This window comes from Oncorhynchus mykiss, chromosome 12 (genome assembly GCF_013265735.2).
Source record: "Oncorhynchus mykiss isolate Arlee chromosome 12, USDA_OmykA_1.1, whole genome shotgun sequence".
NCBI lineage: Eukaryota > Metazoa > Chordata > Actinopteri > Salmoniformes > Salmonidae > Oncorhynchus > Oncorhynchus mykiss.
In genome coordinates this window covers 81,170,456-81,186,353 of record NC_048576.1, presented here as the reverse complement: position 1 = coordinate 81,186,353, position 15,898 = coordinate 81,170,456, and positions in this window count along the sequence as shown.

Genomic DNA, 15,898 nt, shown 5'->3' with positions numbered 1-15,898 from the left:
TCCTTATTTCCTATTAACTTAAAGATGTCCTCCAGTGATTTTTTTGTTTTTTTTTCCTGTTAAGGTGATATCCCAAATATAAAGACAATAAAGTACACACACTAAAGGGTAAACAAATAGGTTTAGATTAAAATAGTGTTTTTTAGACACAACTGCAAACTACCAGGCGGAGGGCATTCAAGGAGTTGGTTTGATGGGAAGTCCGTTGGCTCAAGGAACAATAGAAGAGCAATAGAGAACTTGTGCCATGTCAGACATACCTGGACCACCTATTGAGATGTGCCTTTTGTTAAATAAATCAGGTGTTCAATGAGGTGAGAATGAGACTGGAGTGCTACTTTAAGTCTTTGGAGCATTGTTCACACAATAGCACATTTCAGTTTTTCAAAACTTTCCCCAACGGAAGCATTTCTCGTTGTTGAGATCCAAGGAGGGGAAACAAAGAATGTGATATGAACATGATGCATCCACTGAAAGAAGTGATACAGTGTCTGGAGGGAGAGTCATGGAGATGGCCTGTGTTGTGTAATGATAACCTCCAGAGGCACTGACCCTCACTGCAGCTCAAGCACAGATACGTCCAGTCCGAAACACCTACAGCGCTCTTATACATAATATCACTTCTTTCTCCAAATCTGCCAGTAACACTGTAAAATACAGTTTCGCGGCTTGCGAAAGTATCACCCCCTTATCATTTTTCCTATTTTGTTGCCTTACAACATGGAATTTTTTTTGTGGGTATATATCATTTGATTTACACAACATGCCTACCACTTTGAAGATGCAAATGTTTTTTTTATTGTGAAACAAACAAGAAATAAGACAAAAAAAACAGAAAACTTGAGCTTGCATAACTATTCACCCCCCAAAGGCAATAGTTTTTAGAGCCACCTTTTGCAGCAATTACAGCTGCAAGTCTCTTGGGGTATGTCTCTATCAGCTTGGCACATCTAGCCACTGGGAATTTTGCCCATTCTTCAAGGCAAAACTGCTCCTTCAAGTTGGATGGGTTCCGCTGGTGTAGTGCAATCTTTAAGTCATACAACAGATTCTCAATTGGGTTGAGGTCTGGGCTTTGACTAGGCCATTCCAAGGCATTTACAGTGGGGCAAAAAAGTATTTAGTCAACCACCAATTGTGCAAGTTCTCCCCCTTAAAAAGATGAGAGAGGCCTGTAATTTGCATCATAGGTACACTTCAACTATGACGGACAAAATGAGAAAAAAAATCCAGAAAATCACATTGTAGGATTTTTAATGAATTTATTTGCAAATTATGGTGGAAAATAAGTATGAGTTGCATTAGCAGTATGCTTAGAGTCATTGTCCTGCTGGAAGGTGAACCTCTGTCCTAATCTCAATTCTCTGGAAGACTGAAACCAGAATGCCAAGAATGTCCCTGTATTTAGCGCCATCCATCATTCCTTAAATTCTGACCAGTTTCCCAGTCCCTGCCGATGAAGAACATCCTCATTCTTGGGGTAATGAGAGGTGTTGGGCTTGCGCCCGACATAGCATTTTCCTTGATGGCCAAAAAGCTCAATTTTAGTCTCAACTGACCAGAGTACCTTCTTCCATATGTTTGGGGAGTCTCCACATGTCTTTTGGCGAACACCAAACGTGTTTGCTTATTTTTTTCATTAAGCAATGCATTTTTTCTGTCCACTCTTCCGTAAAGCCCAACTCTGTGGAGTGTACAGCTTAAAGTGGTCTTATGGACAGATATATATATATATATATATATATATATATATATATATATATTTTTTTTCTTCACCTTTATTTAACCAGGTAGGCTAGTTGAGAACAAGTTCTCATTTCCAACTGCGACCTGGCCAAGATAAAGCACAGCAGTGTGACACAGACAACAACACAGAGTTACACATGGAGTAAACAATAAACAAGCCAATATCACAATAAACAAGTCAATGACACAGTAGAAAAAATAAAGTCTAAATACAGTGTGTGCAAAAAGGCATGAGGAGATAGGCAATAAATAGGCAATAGGAGCGAATAATTACAATTTAGCAGATTAACACTGGAGTGATAAATGAGCAGATGATGATGTGCAAATGGAGAGATACTGGTGTGCAAAAGAGCAGAAAAGTAAATAAAATAAAAACAGTATGGGGATGAGGTAGGTAGATTGGGTGGGCTATTTACAGATGGACTATGTACAGCTGCAGCAATCGGTTAGCTGCTCAGATAGTGGATGTTTAAAGTTGGTGAGGAAAATAAAAGTCTCCAACTTCAGCGATTTTTGCAATTCGTTCCAGTCACTGGCAGCAGAGAACTGGAAGGAAAGGCGGCCAAATGAGGTGTTTGCTTTAAGGATGATCGGTGAGATGTACCTGCTGGAACGTGTGCTACGGGTGGGTGTTGTTATCGTGACCAGGGAACTGAGATAAGGCAGAGCTTTACCTAGCATAGACATAGATGACCTGGAGCCAGTGGGTCTGGTGACGAATATGTAACGAGGGCCAGCCGACTAGAGCATACAGGTCGCAGTGGTGGGTGGTATAAGGCTCTTTGGTAACAAAACGGATGGCACTGTGATAGACTGCATCCAGTTTGCTGAGTAGAGTGTTGGAAGCTATTTTGTAGATGACATCGCAGAAGTCGAGGATCGGTAGGATACTCAGTTTTACTAGGGCAAGTTTGGCGGCGTGAATGAAGGAGGCTTTGTTGCGAAATAGAAAGCCGATTCTAGATTTGATTTTGGATTGGAGATGTTTAATATGAGTCTGGAAGGAGAGTTTACAGTCTAGCCAGACACCTAAGTATTTGTAGTTGTCCACATATTCTAGGTCGGAACTGTCCAGGGTGGTGATGCTAGTCGGGCGGGCTGGTGCAGGCAGCAAACGGTTGAAAGCATGCATTTGGTTTTACTAGCGTTTAAGAGCAGTTGGAGGCCACGGAATGAGTGTTGTATGGCATTGAAGCTCGTTTGGAGGTTAGTTAGCACAGTGTCCAAGGAAGGGCCAGAAGTATACAGAATGGTGTCGTCTGCGTAGAGGTGGATCAGGGAATTGCCCGCAGCAAGAGCGACATCATTGATATATACAGAGAAAAGAGTCGGCCCGAGAATTGAACCCTGTGGTACCCCCATAGAGACTGCCAGAGATCCGGACAACATGCCCTCTGATTTGACAAACGGAACTCTGTCTGCAAAGTAGTTGGTGAACCAGGCGAGGCAGTCATTAGAAAAACCAAGGCTATTGAGTCTGCCGAAAAATACAGTGATTGACAGAGTCGAAAGCCTTGGCCAGGTCGATGAAGACGGCTGCACAGTACTGTCTTTTACCGATGGCGGTTATGATATCGTTTAGTACCTTGAGCGTAGCTGAGGTGCACCTGTGACCGTCTCGGAAGCCGGATTGCACAGCGGAGATGGTACGGTGGGATTCGAAATGGTCAGTGATCTGTTTATTAACTTGGCTTTCGAAGACTTTAGATAGGCAGGGCAGGATGGATATAGGTCTGTAACAGTTTGGGTCTAGGGTGTCACCCCCTTTGAAGAGGGGGATGACCGCTGCAGCTTTCCAATCTTTAGGGATCTCGGACGATACGAAAGAGAGGTTGAACAGGCTGGTAATAGGGGTTGCAACAATGGCGGCAGATGGTTTTAGAAAGAAAGGGTCCAGATGGTCTAGCCCAGCTGATTTGTACGGGTCCAGGTTTTGCAGCTCTTTCAGAACATCTGCTGTCTGGATTTGGGTGATGGAGAAGCTGGGGAGGCTTGGGCGTGTAGCTGCGGGGGAGGCGGAGCTGTTGGCCGGGGTTGGAGTAGCCAGGAGGAAGGCATGGCCAGCCGTTGAGAAATTCTTATTGAAATTTTCGATCATCATGGATTTATCAGTGGTGACCGTGTTACCTAGCCTCAGTGCAGCGGGCAGCGGGGAAGAGGTGCTCTTGTTCTCCATGGACTTTACAGTGTCCCAGAACATTTTGGAGTTAGAGCTACAGGATGCGAATTTCTGCTTGAAAAAGCTAGCCTTTGTATTCCTGACTGACTGCGTGTATTGGTTCCTGACTTCCCTGAACAGTTGCATATCGTGGGGACTATTTGATGCTTTTGTGCTGGTCAAGGGCAGTCAGGTCTGGAGTGAACCAAGGGCTAAATCTGTTCTTAGTTCTGCATTTTTTGAACGGGGCATGCTTATCTAAGATGGTGAGGAAATTACTTTTAAAGAATGACCAGGCATCCTCGACAGACAGGATGTGGTCAATATCCTTCAAGGATACCCGGACCAAGTCGATTAGAAAGTCCTGCTCGCAGAAGTGTTTTAGGGAGTGTTTGACAGTGATGAGGGGTGGTCGTTTGACCGTGGATCCATAGCGGATACAGGCAATGAGGCAGTGATCCTGATTGAAAACAGCGGAGGTGTATTTGGAGGGTAAGTTGGTCAGGATAATGTCTATGAGGGTTCCCATGTTTACGGATTTAGGATTGTACCTGGTGGGTTCCTTGATGATTTGTGTGAGATTGAGGGCATCTAGCTTAGATTGTAGGACTGCCGGAGTGTTAAGCATATCCCAGTGCGTGGGGACTCGCAGGGCCTGGGTTTACCTCCACATCACCCGAGGAACAGAGGAGGAGTAGGATGAGGGCACGGCTAAAGGCTATCAAAACTGGTCGCCTAGAGCGTTGGGGAAAAATAATAAACGGAGCAGATTTCTGGGCGTGGTAGAATAGATTCAGGGCATAATGTGCAGACAGGGGTATGGTGGGGTGCGGGTACAGCGGAGGTAAGCCCACGCACTCTCCGCTGTGGAGCTTTGCAGCTTTGGTCTCTTTGTTGCCTCTCTGATTAATGCCCTCCTTGCCTTGGCAGGTTTGTTGTGGTGCCATATTATTTCATTTTTTTAATAATGGATTTAATGGCGCTCCGTGGGATGTTCAAAGTTTCTGATATTTTTTTATAACCCAACCCTGATCTGTACTTCTCCAGAACTTTGTCCCTGACCTGTTTTGAGAGCTCCTTGGTCTTCATGGTGCTGCTGTAACAGTACAAATTTAGACCGTCCCCTCGCCCATACCCGGGCGCGAACTAGGGACCTTCTGCACACATCAACAGTCACCCTCGAAGCATCGTTACCCATCGCGCCACAAAAGCCGCGGCCCTTGCAGAGCAAGGGGAACTACTACTTCAAGGTCTCAGAGCAAGTGACGTCACTGATTGAAACGCTATTTAGCGCCCACGCTAACTAAGCTAGCCGTTTCACATCCGTTACACTCACCCCCCTTTTGACCTTCCTCCTTTTTCCGGCTATTTAGCGCCCACGCTAACTAAGCTAGCCGTTTCACATCCGTTACACTGCTTTAGATTATACACAGGTTGTAATGCAACAAAATAGGACAAACACCAAGGGGGATGAATACTTTTGCAAGGCACTGTAGTTACAGTCTTGTCTCATCGCTGCAACTCCTGTACGGACTTGGGAGAGGCAAAAGTTGAGAGCTGTGTGTCCTCTGAAACACAAACCACACTGCTTCTTGACACAATGCCCACCTAACCCAGATGCAAGCCACACCAATGTGTCAGAAGAAACACGGCACACCTGATGACCGTGTACTGCACCCAGCCCACCACAGGAGTCGCTAGTGTGTGAAGGGACAAGGACATCCCTGCCAGCCAAACCCTCCCCTAACGACGCTGGGCCAATTGTGTGCGCCCCATGGGTCTCCCAGTCGCGGCTGGCTGCGACAGAACCTGGACTCGAACCGAGAATCTCTAGTGGCACAGCTAGCACTGTGATGCAGTGTCTTAGACCACTGTGCCACTCTGCTCTTCTACTGTAATGATGTTTTATTATTTTTTCAACTGGTGTGTTATGTAGGTTTGTCTCAGATAACCTGGTATGTAATTGTAGTGCCAGTCAGAGCAGTAAGGTTGTTTGTTGTTTTCCTGGGCTGGACTGGGCTGGGGCTTTGGGCCTGGAGCAGTGGAACCTCCGTCCAGTACAGTGTGTCCGGGCCCCAGGCCTGAGGCAGCAGCTGTTAGTAGTGGGACTGGAGCCATCTAGCCAGGGAGCATGCTGGGACAGGAGAGAGGAGGGCCAAGCATTGTGTGAGTGTGTGTGTTTGTGCACGCTCGTGTGCCTGTGTGTAGGTGTGTGAGGGGTGTCCTGGCCTGGGCCTGGCAGATAGGCTGGCAGAGAGTCAGTGTTGTCCTACAGGGTGATGTAACTGACTGTGGCACTATGGCAGGGAGTCTGACAGCCAGGGAGACAGACCATCAGGGAGGACCTCACACTCAGGTCTCATGGAGAGGATGGGGTCAGGAGTCTGTCTGTCTGAAGGAGGCCCTGACTCCCCCGTCCCTCATCCAGCAGGTAATAGAGGGACGATACAGTACAATATTTCAACATGCTGAAACATGAACTGTTGAAGACAGTTGAAGAATAAAAACATGGAATCTCATTAGTAGATGATAGATCACAAATCATACACCTATATATGTGAAAGGCATGTGTGGTTGCAAAATGTCATATTGATTAACTTCTGTTTTCAGTCTATTGGTGCAGTCGAGCCATCTTGCCCTGGAGAAGATCGACCTTAAGTTCATCGACACCACCTCCAAGTTTGGCCACGGCCGTTATCAGTGGAGGAAAAGAAGGAGTTCATGGTGCATTTTCGTCTAATGTCTCTTTACTTTCAACATTTAGAGACAGTGGGTCACAAATCATACAATCCCTTATGGGGACCAGAAGGACTGACTGGGGACTTTGACAAGCTTAGTGACAAAAGCAATGTGGACATGATGAGAGACTATTTCACTGCTGCTATTTGATCAATGTTATATTATTATCTTTATTATCTTTAAGATATTCGAATAATAGTGTCAGGGGATACTTTGTAAGCCAAGTTTTGACAAAATGGCAAGATTTGATGATAGCCTTAAGACATTTAGAGGACAGCTGTAATGAGAATACCTAAGGCCTTAGCCTGAGCTTGCCAGAATAGACTGCAGCTCCAATGCACCCCTGCACTGTGGCATCAGTATTCCAAGCCCGTTCCCATGGACACAGCTTTCCTTTCTTCCCCAAGCTTATAGGAGCAGGAGTGCCCTTCCTCCCTGCATGAAGTACTGCCTCTCACCACCAGAGTGCAGGATGGATAGGATATCATGGCCCATTTCCTCCAATGTCTTTAAAAAAAATCCCTGTCATGCTGTCTAGTGGTTCTACCGTTTCTTTTCTGCTACTGTTTCTTCATGAGGAACCTGTTTCTTTTCTACTACTGTTTCTATATGAGGAACCTGTTTTTTTTCTACTACTGTTTCTTCATGAGGAACCTGTTTCTTTTCTACTACTGTTTCTATATGAGGAACCTGTTTCTTTTCTACTACTGTTTCTATATGAGGAACCTGTTTATTTTCTACTACTGTTTCTTCATGAGGAACCTGTTTATTTTCTACTACTGTTTCTTCATGAGGAACCTGTTTCTATTCTACTACTGTTTCTATATGAGGAACCTGTTTCTTTTCAACTACTGTTTCTATATGAGGAACCTGTTTCTTTTCTACTACTGTTTCTATATGAGGAACCTGTTTCTTTTCTACTACTGTTTCTTCATGAGGAACCTGTTTCTTTTCTACTACTGTTTCTATATGAGGAACCTGTTTCTTTTCTACTACTGTTTCTTCACGAGGAACCTGTTTCTTTTCTACGACTGTTTCTATATGAGGAACCTTTTTCTTTTCTACTACTGTTTCTTCATGAGGAACCTGTTTCTTTTCTGCTACTGTTTCTTTATGAGGAACCTGTTTCTTTTCTACTACTGTTTCTTCACGAGGAACCTGTTTCTTTTCTACTACTGTTTCTATATGAGGAACCTGTTTCTTTTCTGCTACTGTTTCTTTATGAGGAACCTGTTTCTTTTCTACTACTGTTTCTTCACGAGGAACCTGTTTCTTTTCTACTACTGTTTCTATATGAGGAACCTGTTTCTTTTCTACTACTGTTTCTTCATGAGGAACCTGTTTCTTTTCTACTACTGTTTCTTCATGAGGAACCTTTTTCTTTTCTACTACTGTTTCTTCATGATGAACGTTTCTTTTCTACTACTGTTTCTATATGAGGAACCTGTTTCTTTTCTACTACTGTTTCTTCATGAGGAACCTGTTTCTTTTCTACTACTGTTTCTTCACGAGGAACCTGTTTCTTTTCTACTACTGTTTCTATATGAGGAACCTGTTTCTTTTCTACTACTGTTTCTTCATGAGGAACCTGTTTCTTTTCTACTACTGTTTCTTCATGAGGAACGTTTCTTTTCTACTACTGTTTCTTCATGAGGAACCTGTTTCTTTTCTACTACTGTTTCTATATGAGGAACCTGTTTCTTTTCTACTACTGTTTCTTCACAAGGAACCTGTTTCTTTTCTACTACTGTTTCTTCACGAGGAACCTTTTTCTTTTCTACTACTGTTTCTTCATGAGGAACCTGTTTCTTTTCTACTACTGTTTCTTCATGAGGAACGTTTCTTTTCTACTACTGTTTCTATATGAGGAACCTGTTTCTTTTCTACTACTGTTTCTATATGAGGAACCTTTTTCTTTTCTACTACTGTTTCTATATGAGGAACCTGTTTCTTTTCTACTACTGTTTCTATATGAGGAACCTTTTTCTTTTCTACTACTGTTTCTATATGAGGAACCTGTTTCTTTTCTACTACTGTTTCTATATGAGTAACCTTTTTATTTTCTACTACTGTTTCTTCATGAGGAACCTGTTTCTTTTCTACTACTGTTTCTTCATGAGGAACCTGTTTCTTTTCTACTACTGTTTCTTCATGAGGAACCTTTTTCTTTTCTACTACTGTTTCTTCATGATGAACGTTTCTTTTCTACTACTGTTTCTATATGAGGAACCTGTTTATTTTCTACTACTGTTTCTATATGAGGAACCTTTTTCTTTTCTACTACTGTTTCTATATGAGGAACCTGTTTCTTTTCTACTACTGTTTCTATATGAGGAACCTGTTTCTTTTCTACTACTGTTTCTATATGAGGAACCTGTTTCTTTTCTACTACTGTTTCTTCACGAGGAACCTGTTTCTTTTCTACTACTGTTTCTATATGAGGAACCTGTTTCTTTGCTACTACTGTTTCTTCATGAGGAACCTGTTTCTTTTCTACTACTGTTTCTTCATGAGGAACGTTTCTTTTCTACTACTGTTTCTTCATGAGGAACCTGTTTCTTTTCTACTACTGTTTCTATATGAGGAACCTGTTTCTTTTCTACTACTGCTTCTTCACGAGGAACCTGTTTCTTTTCTACTACTGTTTCTTCACGAGGAACCTTTTTCTTTTCTACTACTGTTTCTTCATGAGGAACCTGTTTCTTTTCTACTACTGTTTCTTCATGAGGAACGTTTCTTTTCTACTACTGTTTCTATATGAGGAACCTGTTTCTTTTCTACTACTGTTTCTATATGAGGAACCTTTTTCTTTTCTACTACTGTTTCTATATGAGGAACCTGTTTCTTTTCTACTACTGTTTCTATATGAGGAACCTTTTTCTTTTCTACTACTGTTTCTATATGAGGAACCTGTTTCTTTTCTACTACTGTTTCTTCATGAGGAACGTTTATTTTCTACTACTGTTTCTATATGAGGAACCTGTTTCTTTTCTACTACTGTTTCTATATGAGGAACCTTTTTCTTTTCTACTACTGTTTCTATATGAGGAACCTGTTTCTTTTCTACTACTGTTTCTATATGAGGAACCTTTTTCTTTTCTACTACTGTTTCTATATGAGGAACCTGTTTCTTTTCTACTACTGTTTCTTCATGAGTAACCTTTTTATTTTCTACTACTGTTTCTTCATGAGGAACCTGTTTCTTTTCTACTACTGTTTCTTCATGAGGAACCTGTTTCTTTTCTACTACTGTTTCTTCATGAGGAACCTTTTTCTTTTCTACTACTGTTTCTTCATGATGAATGTTTCTTTTCTACTACTGTTTCTATATGAGGAACCTGTTTATTTTCTACTACTGTTTCTATATGAGGAACCTTTTTCTTTTCTACTACTGTTTCTATATGAGGAACCTGTTTCTTTTCTACTACTGTTTCTATATGAGGAACCTGTTTCTTTTCTACTACTGTTTCTATATGAGGAACCTGTTTCTTTTCTACTACTGTTTCTTCACGAGGAACCTGTTTCTTTTCTACTACTGTTTCTATATGAGGAACCTGTTTCTTTTCTACTACTGTTTCTTCATGAGGAACCTGTTTCTTTTCTACTACTGTTTCTTCATGAGGAACGTTTCTTTTCTACTACTGTTTCTTCATGAGGAACCTGTTTCTTTTCTACTACTGTTTCTATATGAGGAACCTGTTTCTTTTCTACTACTGTTTCTTCACGAGGAACCTGTTTCTTTTCTACTACTGTTTCTTCACGAGGAACCTTTTTCTTTTCTACTACTGTTTCTTCATGAGGAACCTGTTTCTTTTCTACTACTGTTTCTTCATGAGGAACGTTTCTTTTCTACTACTGTTTCTATATGAGGAACCTGTTTCTTTTCTACTACTGTTTCTATATGAGGAACCTTTTTCTTTTCTACTACTGTTTCTATATGAGGAACCTGTTTCTTTTCTACTACTGTTTCTATATGAGGAACCTTTTTCTTTTCTACTACTGTTTCTATATGAGGAACCTGTTTCTTTTCTACTACTGTTTCTTCATGAGGAACGTTTATTTTCTACTACTGTTTCTATATGAGGAACCTGTTTCTTTTCTACTACTGTTTCTTCATGAGGAACGTTTCTTTTCTACTACTGTTTCTATATGAGGAACCTGTTTCTTTTCTACTACTGTTTCTTCATGAGGAACGTTTCTTTTCTACTACTGTTTCTATATGAGGAACCTGTTTCTTTTCTACTACTGTTTCTTTATGAGGAACCTGTTTCTTTTCTACTACTGTTTCTTCATGAGGAATGTTTCTTTTCTATTACTGTTTCTATATGAGGAACCTGTTTCTTTTCTACTACTTTTTCTATATGAGGAACCTGTTTCTTTTCTACTGCTGTTTCTATATGAGGAACCTGTTTCTTTTCTACTACTGTTTCTTCATGAGGAACGTTTATTTTCTACTACTGTTTCTTCATGAGGAACATTTCTTTTCTACTACTGTTTCTATATGAGGAACCTGTTTCTTTTCTACTACTGTTTCTATATGAGGAACCTGTTTCTTTTCTACTACTGTTTCTTCATGAGGAACGTTTCTTTTCTACTACTGTTTCTATATGAGGAACCTTTTTCTTTTCTACTACTGTTTCTATATGAGGAACCTGTTTCTTTTCTACTACTGTTTCTTCATGAGGAACGTTTATTTTCTACTACTGTTTCTATATGAGGAACCTGTTTCTTTTCTACTACTGTTTCTATATGAGGAACCTTTTTCTTTTCTACTACTGTTTCTATATGAGGAACCTGTTTCTTTTCTACTACTGTTTCTATATGAGGAACCTTTTTCTTTTCTACTACTGTTTCTATATGAGGAACCTGTTTCTTTTCTACTACTGTTTCTATATGAGTAACCTTTTTATTTTCTACTACTGTTTCTTCATGAGGAACCTGTTTCTTTTCTACTACTGTTTCTTCATGAGGAACCTGTTTCTTTTCTACTACTGTTTCTTCATGAGGAACCTTTTTCTTTTCTACTACTGTTTCTTCATGATGAACGTTTCTTTTCTACTACTGTTTCTATATGAGGAACCTGTTTCTTTTCTACTACTGTTTCTATATGAGGAACCTTTTTCTTTTCTACTACTGTTTCTATATGAGGAACCTGTTTCTTTTCTACTACTGTTTCTATATGAGTAACCTTTTTATTTTCTACTACTGTTTCTTCATGAGGAACCTGTTTCTTTTCTACTACTGTTTCTTCATGAGGAACCTGTTTCTTTTCTACTACTGTTTCTATATGAGTAACCTTTTTATTTTCTACTACTGTTTCTTCATGAGGAACCTGTTTCTTTTCTACTACTGTTTCTTCATGAGGAACGTTTATTTTCTACTACTGTTTCTATATGAGGAACCTGTTTCTTTTCTACTACTGTTTCTATATGAGGAACCTTTTTCTTTTCTACTACTGTTTCTATATGAGGAACCTGTTTCTTTTCTACTACTGTTTCTATATGAGGAACCTTTTTCTTTTCTACTACTGTTTCTATATGAGGAACCTGTTTCTTTTCTACTACTGTTTCTATATGAGTAACCTTTTTATTTTCTACTACTGTTTCTTCATGAGGAACCTGTTTCTTTTCTACTACTGTTTCTTCATGAGGAACCTGTTTCTTTTCTACTACTGTTTCTTCATGAGGAACCTTTTTCTTTTCTACTACTGTTTCTTCATGATGAACGTTTCTTTTCTACTACTGTTTCTATATGAGGAACCTGTTTATTTTCTACTACTGTTTCTATATGAGGAACCTTTTTCTTTTCTACTACTGTTTCTATATGAGGAACCTGTTTCTTTTCTACTACTGTTTCTATATGAGGAACCTGTTTCTTTTCTACTACTGTTTCTATATGAGGAACCTGTTTCTTTTCTACTACTGTTTCTTCACGAGGAACCTGTTTCTTTTCTACTACTGTTTCTATATGAGGAACCTGTTTCTTTTCTACTACTGTTTCTTCATGAGGAACCTGTTTCTTTTCTACTACTGTTTCTTCATGAGGAACGTTTCTTTTCTACTACTGTTTCTTCATGAGGAACCTGTTTCTTTTCTACTACTGTTTCTATATGAGGAACCTGTTTCTTTGCTACTACTGTTTCTTCATGAGGAACCTGTTTCTTTTCTACTACTGTTTCTTCATGAGGAACGTTTCTTTTCTACTACTGTTTCTTCATGAGGAACCTGTTTCTTTTCTACTACTGTTTCTATATGAGGAACCTGTTTCTTTTCTACTACTGCTTCTTCACGAGGAACCTGTTTCTTTTCTACTACTTTTTCTTCACGAGGAACCTTTTTCTTTTCTACTACTGTTTCTTCATGAGGAACCTGTTTCTTTTCTACTACTGTTTCTTCATGAGGAACGTTTCTTTTCTACTACTGTTTCTATATGAGGAACCTGTTTCTTTTCTACTACTGTTTCTATATGAGGAACCTTTTTCTTTTCTACTACTGTTTCTATATGAGGAACCTGTTTCTTTTCTACTACTGTTTCTATATGAGGAACCTTTTTCTTTTCTACTACTGTTTCTATATGAGGAACCTGTTTCTTTTCTACTACTGTTTCTTCATGAGGAACGTTTATTTTCTACTACTGTTTCTATATGAGGAACCTGTTTCTTTTCTACTACTGTTTCTATATGAGGAACCTTTTTCTTTTCTACTACTGTTTCTATATGAGGAACCTGTTTCTTTTCTACTACTGTTTCTATATGAGGAACCTTTTTCTTTTCTACTACTGTTTCTATATGAGGAACCTGTTTCTTTTCTACTACTGTTTCTTCATGAGTAACCTTTTTATTTTCTACTACTGTTTCTTCATGAGGAACCTGTTTCTTTTCTACTACTGTTTCTTCATGAGGAACCTGTTTCTTTTCTACTACTGTTTCTTCATGAGGAACCTTTTTCTTTTCTACTACTGTTTCTTCATGATGAATGTTTCTTTTCTACTACTGTTTCTATATGAGGAACCTGTTTATTTTCTACTACTGTTTCTATATGAGGAACCTTTTTCTTTTCTACTACTGTTTCTATATGAGGAACCTGTTTCTTTTCTACTACTGTTTCTATATGAGGAACCTGTTTCTTTTCTACTACTGTTTCTATATGAGGAACCTGTTTCTTTTCTACTACTGTTTCTTCACGAGGAACCTGTTTCTTTTCTACTACTGTTTCTATATGAGGAACCTGTTTCTTTTCTACTACTGTTTCTTCATGAGGAACCTGTTTCTTTTCTACTACTGTTTCTTCATGAGGAACGTTTCTTTTCTACTACTGTTTCTTCATGAGGAACCTGTTTCTTTTCTACTACTGTTTCTATATGAGGAACCTGTTTCTTTTCTACTACTGTTTCTTCACGAGGAACCTGTTTCTTTTCTACTACTGTTTCTTCACGAGGAACCTTTTTCTTTTCTACTACTGTTTCTTCATGAGGAACCTGTTTCTTTTCTACTACTGTTTCTTCATGAGGAACGTTTCTTTTCTACTACTGTTTCTATATGAGGAACCTGTTTCTTTTCTACTACTGTTTCTATATGAGGAACCTTTTTCTTTTCTACTACTGTTTCTATATGAGGAACCTGTTTCTTTTCTACTACTGTTTCTATATGAGGAACCTTTTTCTTTTCTACTACTGTTTCTATATGAGGAACCTGTTTCTTTTCTACTACTGTTTCTTCATGAGGAACGTTTATTTTCTACTACTGTTTCTATATGAGGAACCTGTTTCTTTTCTACTACTGTTTCTTCATGAGGAACGTTTCTTTTCTACTACTGTTTCTATATGAGGAACCTGTTTCTTTTCTACTACTGTTTCTTCATGAGGAACGTTTCTTTTCTACTACTGTTTCTATATGAGGAACCTGTTTCTTTTCTACTACTGTTTCTTTATGAGGAACCTGTTTCTTTTCTACTACTGTTTCTTCATGAGGAATGTTTCTTTTCTATTACTGTTTCTATATGAGGAACCTGTTTCTTTTCTACTACTTTTTCTATATGAGGAACCTGTTTCTTTTCTACTGCTGTTTCTATATGAGGAACCTGTTTCTTTTCTACTACTGTTTCTTCATGAGGAACGTTTATTTTCTACTACTGTTTCTTCATGAGGAACATTTCTTTTCTACTACTGTTTCTATATGAGGAACCTGTTTCTTTTCTACTACTGTTTCTATATGAGGAACCTGTTTCTTTTCTACTACTGTTTCTTCATGAGGAACGTTTCTTTTCTACTACTGTTTCTATATGAGGAACCTTTTTCTTTTCTACTACTGTTTCTATATGAGGAACCTGTTTCTTTTCTACTACTGTTTCTTCATGAGGAACGTTTATTTTCTACTACTGTTTCTATATGAGGAACCTGTTTCTTTTCTACTACTGTTTCTATATGAGGAACCTTTTTCTTTTCTACTACTGTTTCTATATGAGGAACCTGTTTCTTTTCTACTACTGTTTCTATATGAGGAACCTTTTTCTTTTCTACTACTGTTTCTATATGAGGAACCTGTTTCTTTTCTACTACTGTTTCTATATGAGTAACCTTTTTATTTTCTACTACTGTTTCTTCATGAGGAACCTGTTTCTTTTCTACTACTGTTTCTTCATGAGGAACCTGTTTCTTTTCTACTACTGTTTCTTCATGAGGAACCTTTTTCTTTTCTACTACTGTTTCTTCATGATGAACGTTTCTTTTCTACTACTGTTTCTATATGAGGAACCTGTTTCTTTTCTACTACTGTTTCTATATGAGGAACCTTTTTCTTTTCTACTACTGTTTCTATATGAGGAACCTGTTTCTTTTCTACTACTGTTTCTATATGAGTAACCTTTTTATTTTCTACTACTGTTTCTTCATGAGGAACCTGTTTCTTTTCTACTACTGTTTCTTCATGAGGAACCTGTTTCTTTTCTACTACTGTTTCTATATGAGTAACCTTTTTATTTTCTACTACTGTTTCTTCATGAGGAACCTGTTTCTTTTCTACTACTGTTTCTTCATGAGGAACGTTTATTTTCTACTACTGTTTCTATATGAGGAACCTGTTTCTTTTCTACTACTGTTTCTATATGAGGAACCTTTTTCTTTTCTACTACTGTTTCTATATGAGGAACCTGTTTCTTTTCTACTACTGTTTCTATATGAGGAACCTTTTTCTTTTCTACTACTGTTTCTATATGAGGAACCTGTTTCTTTTCTACTACTGTTTCTATATGAGTAACC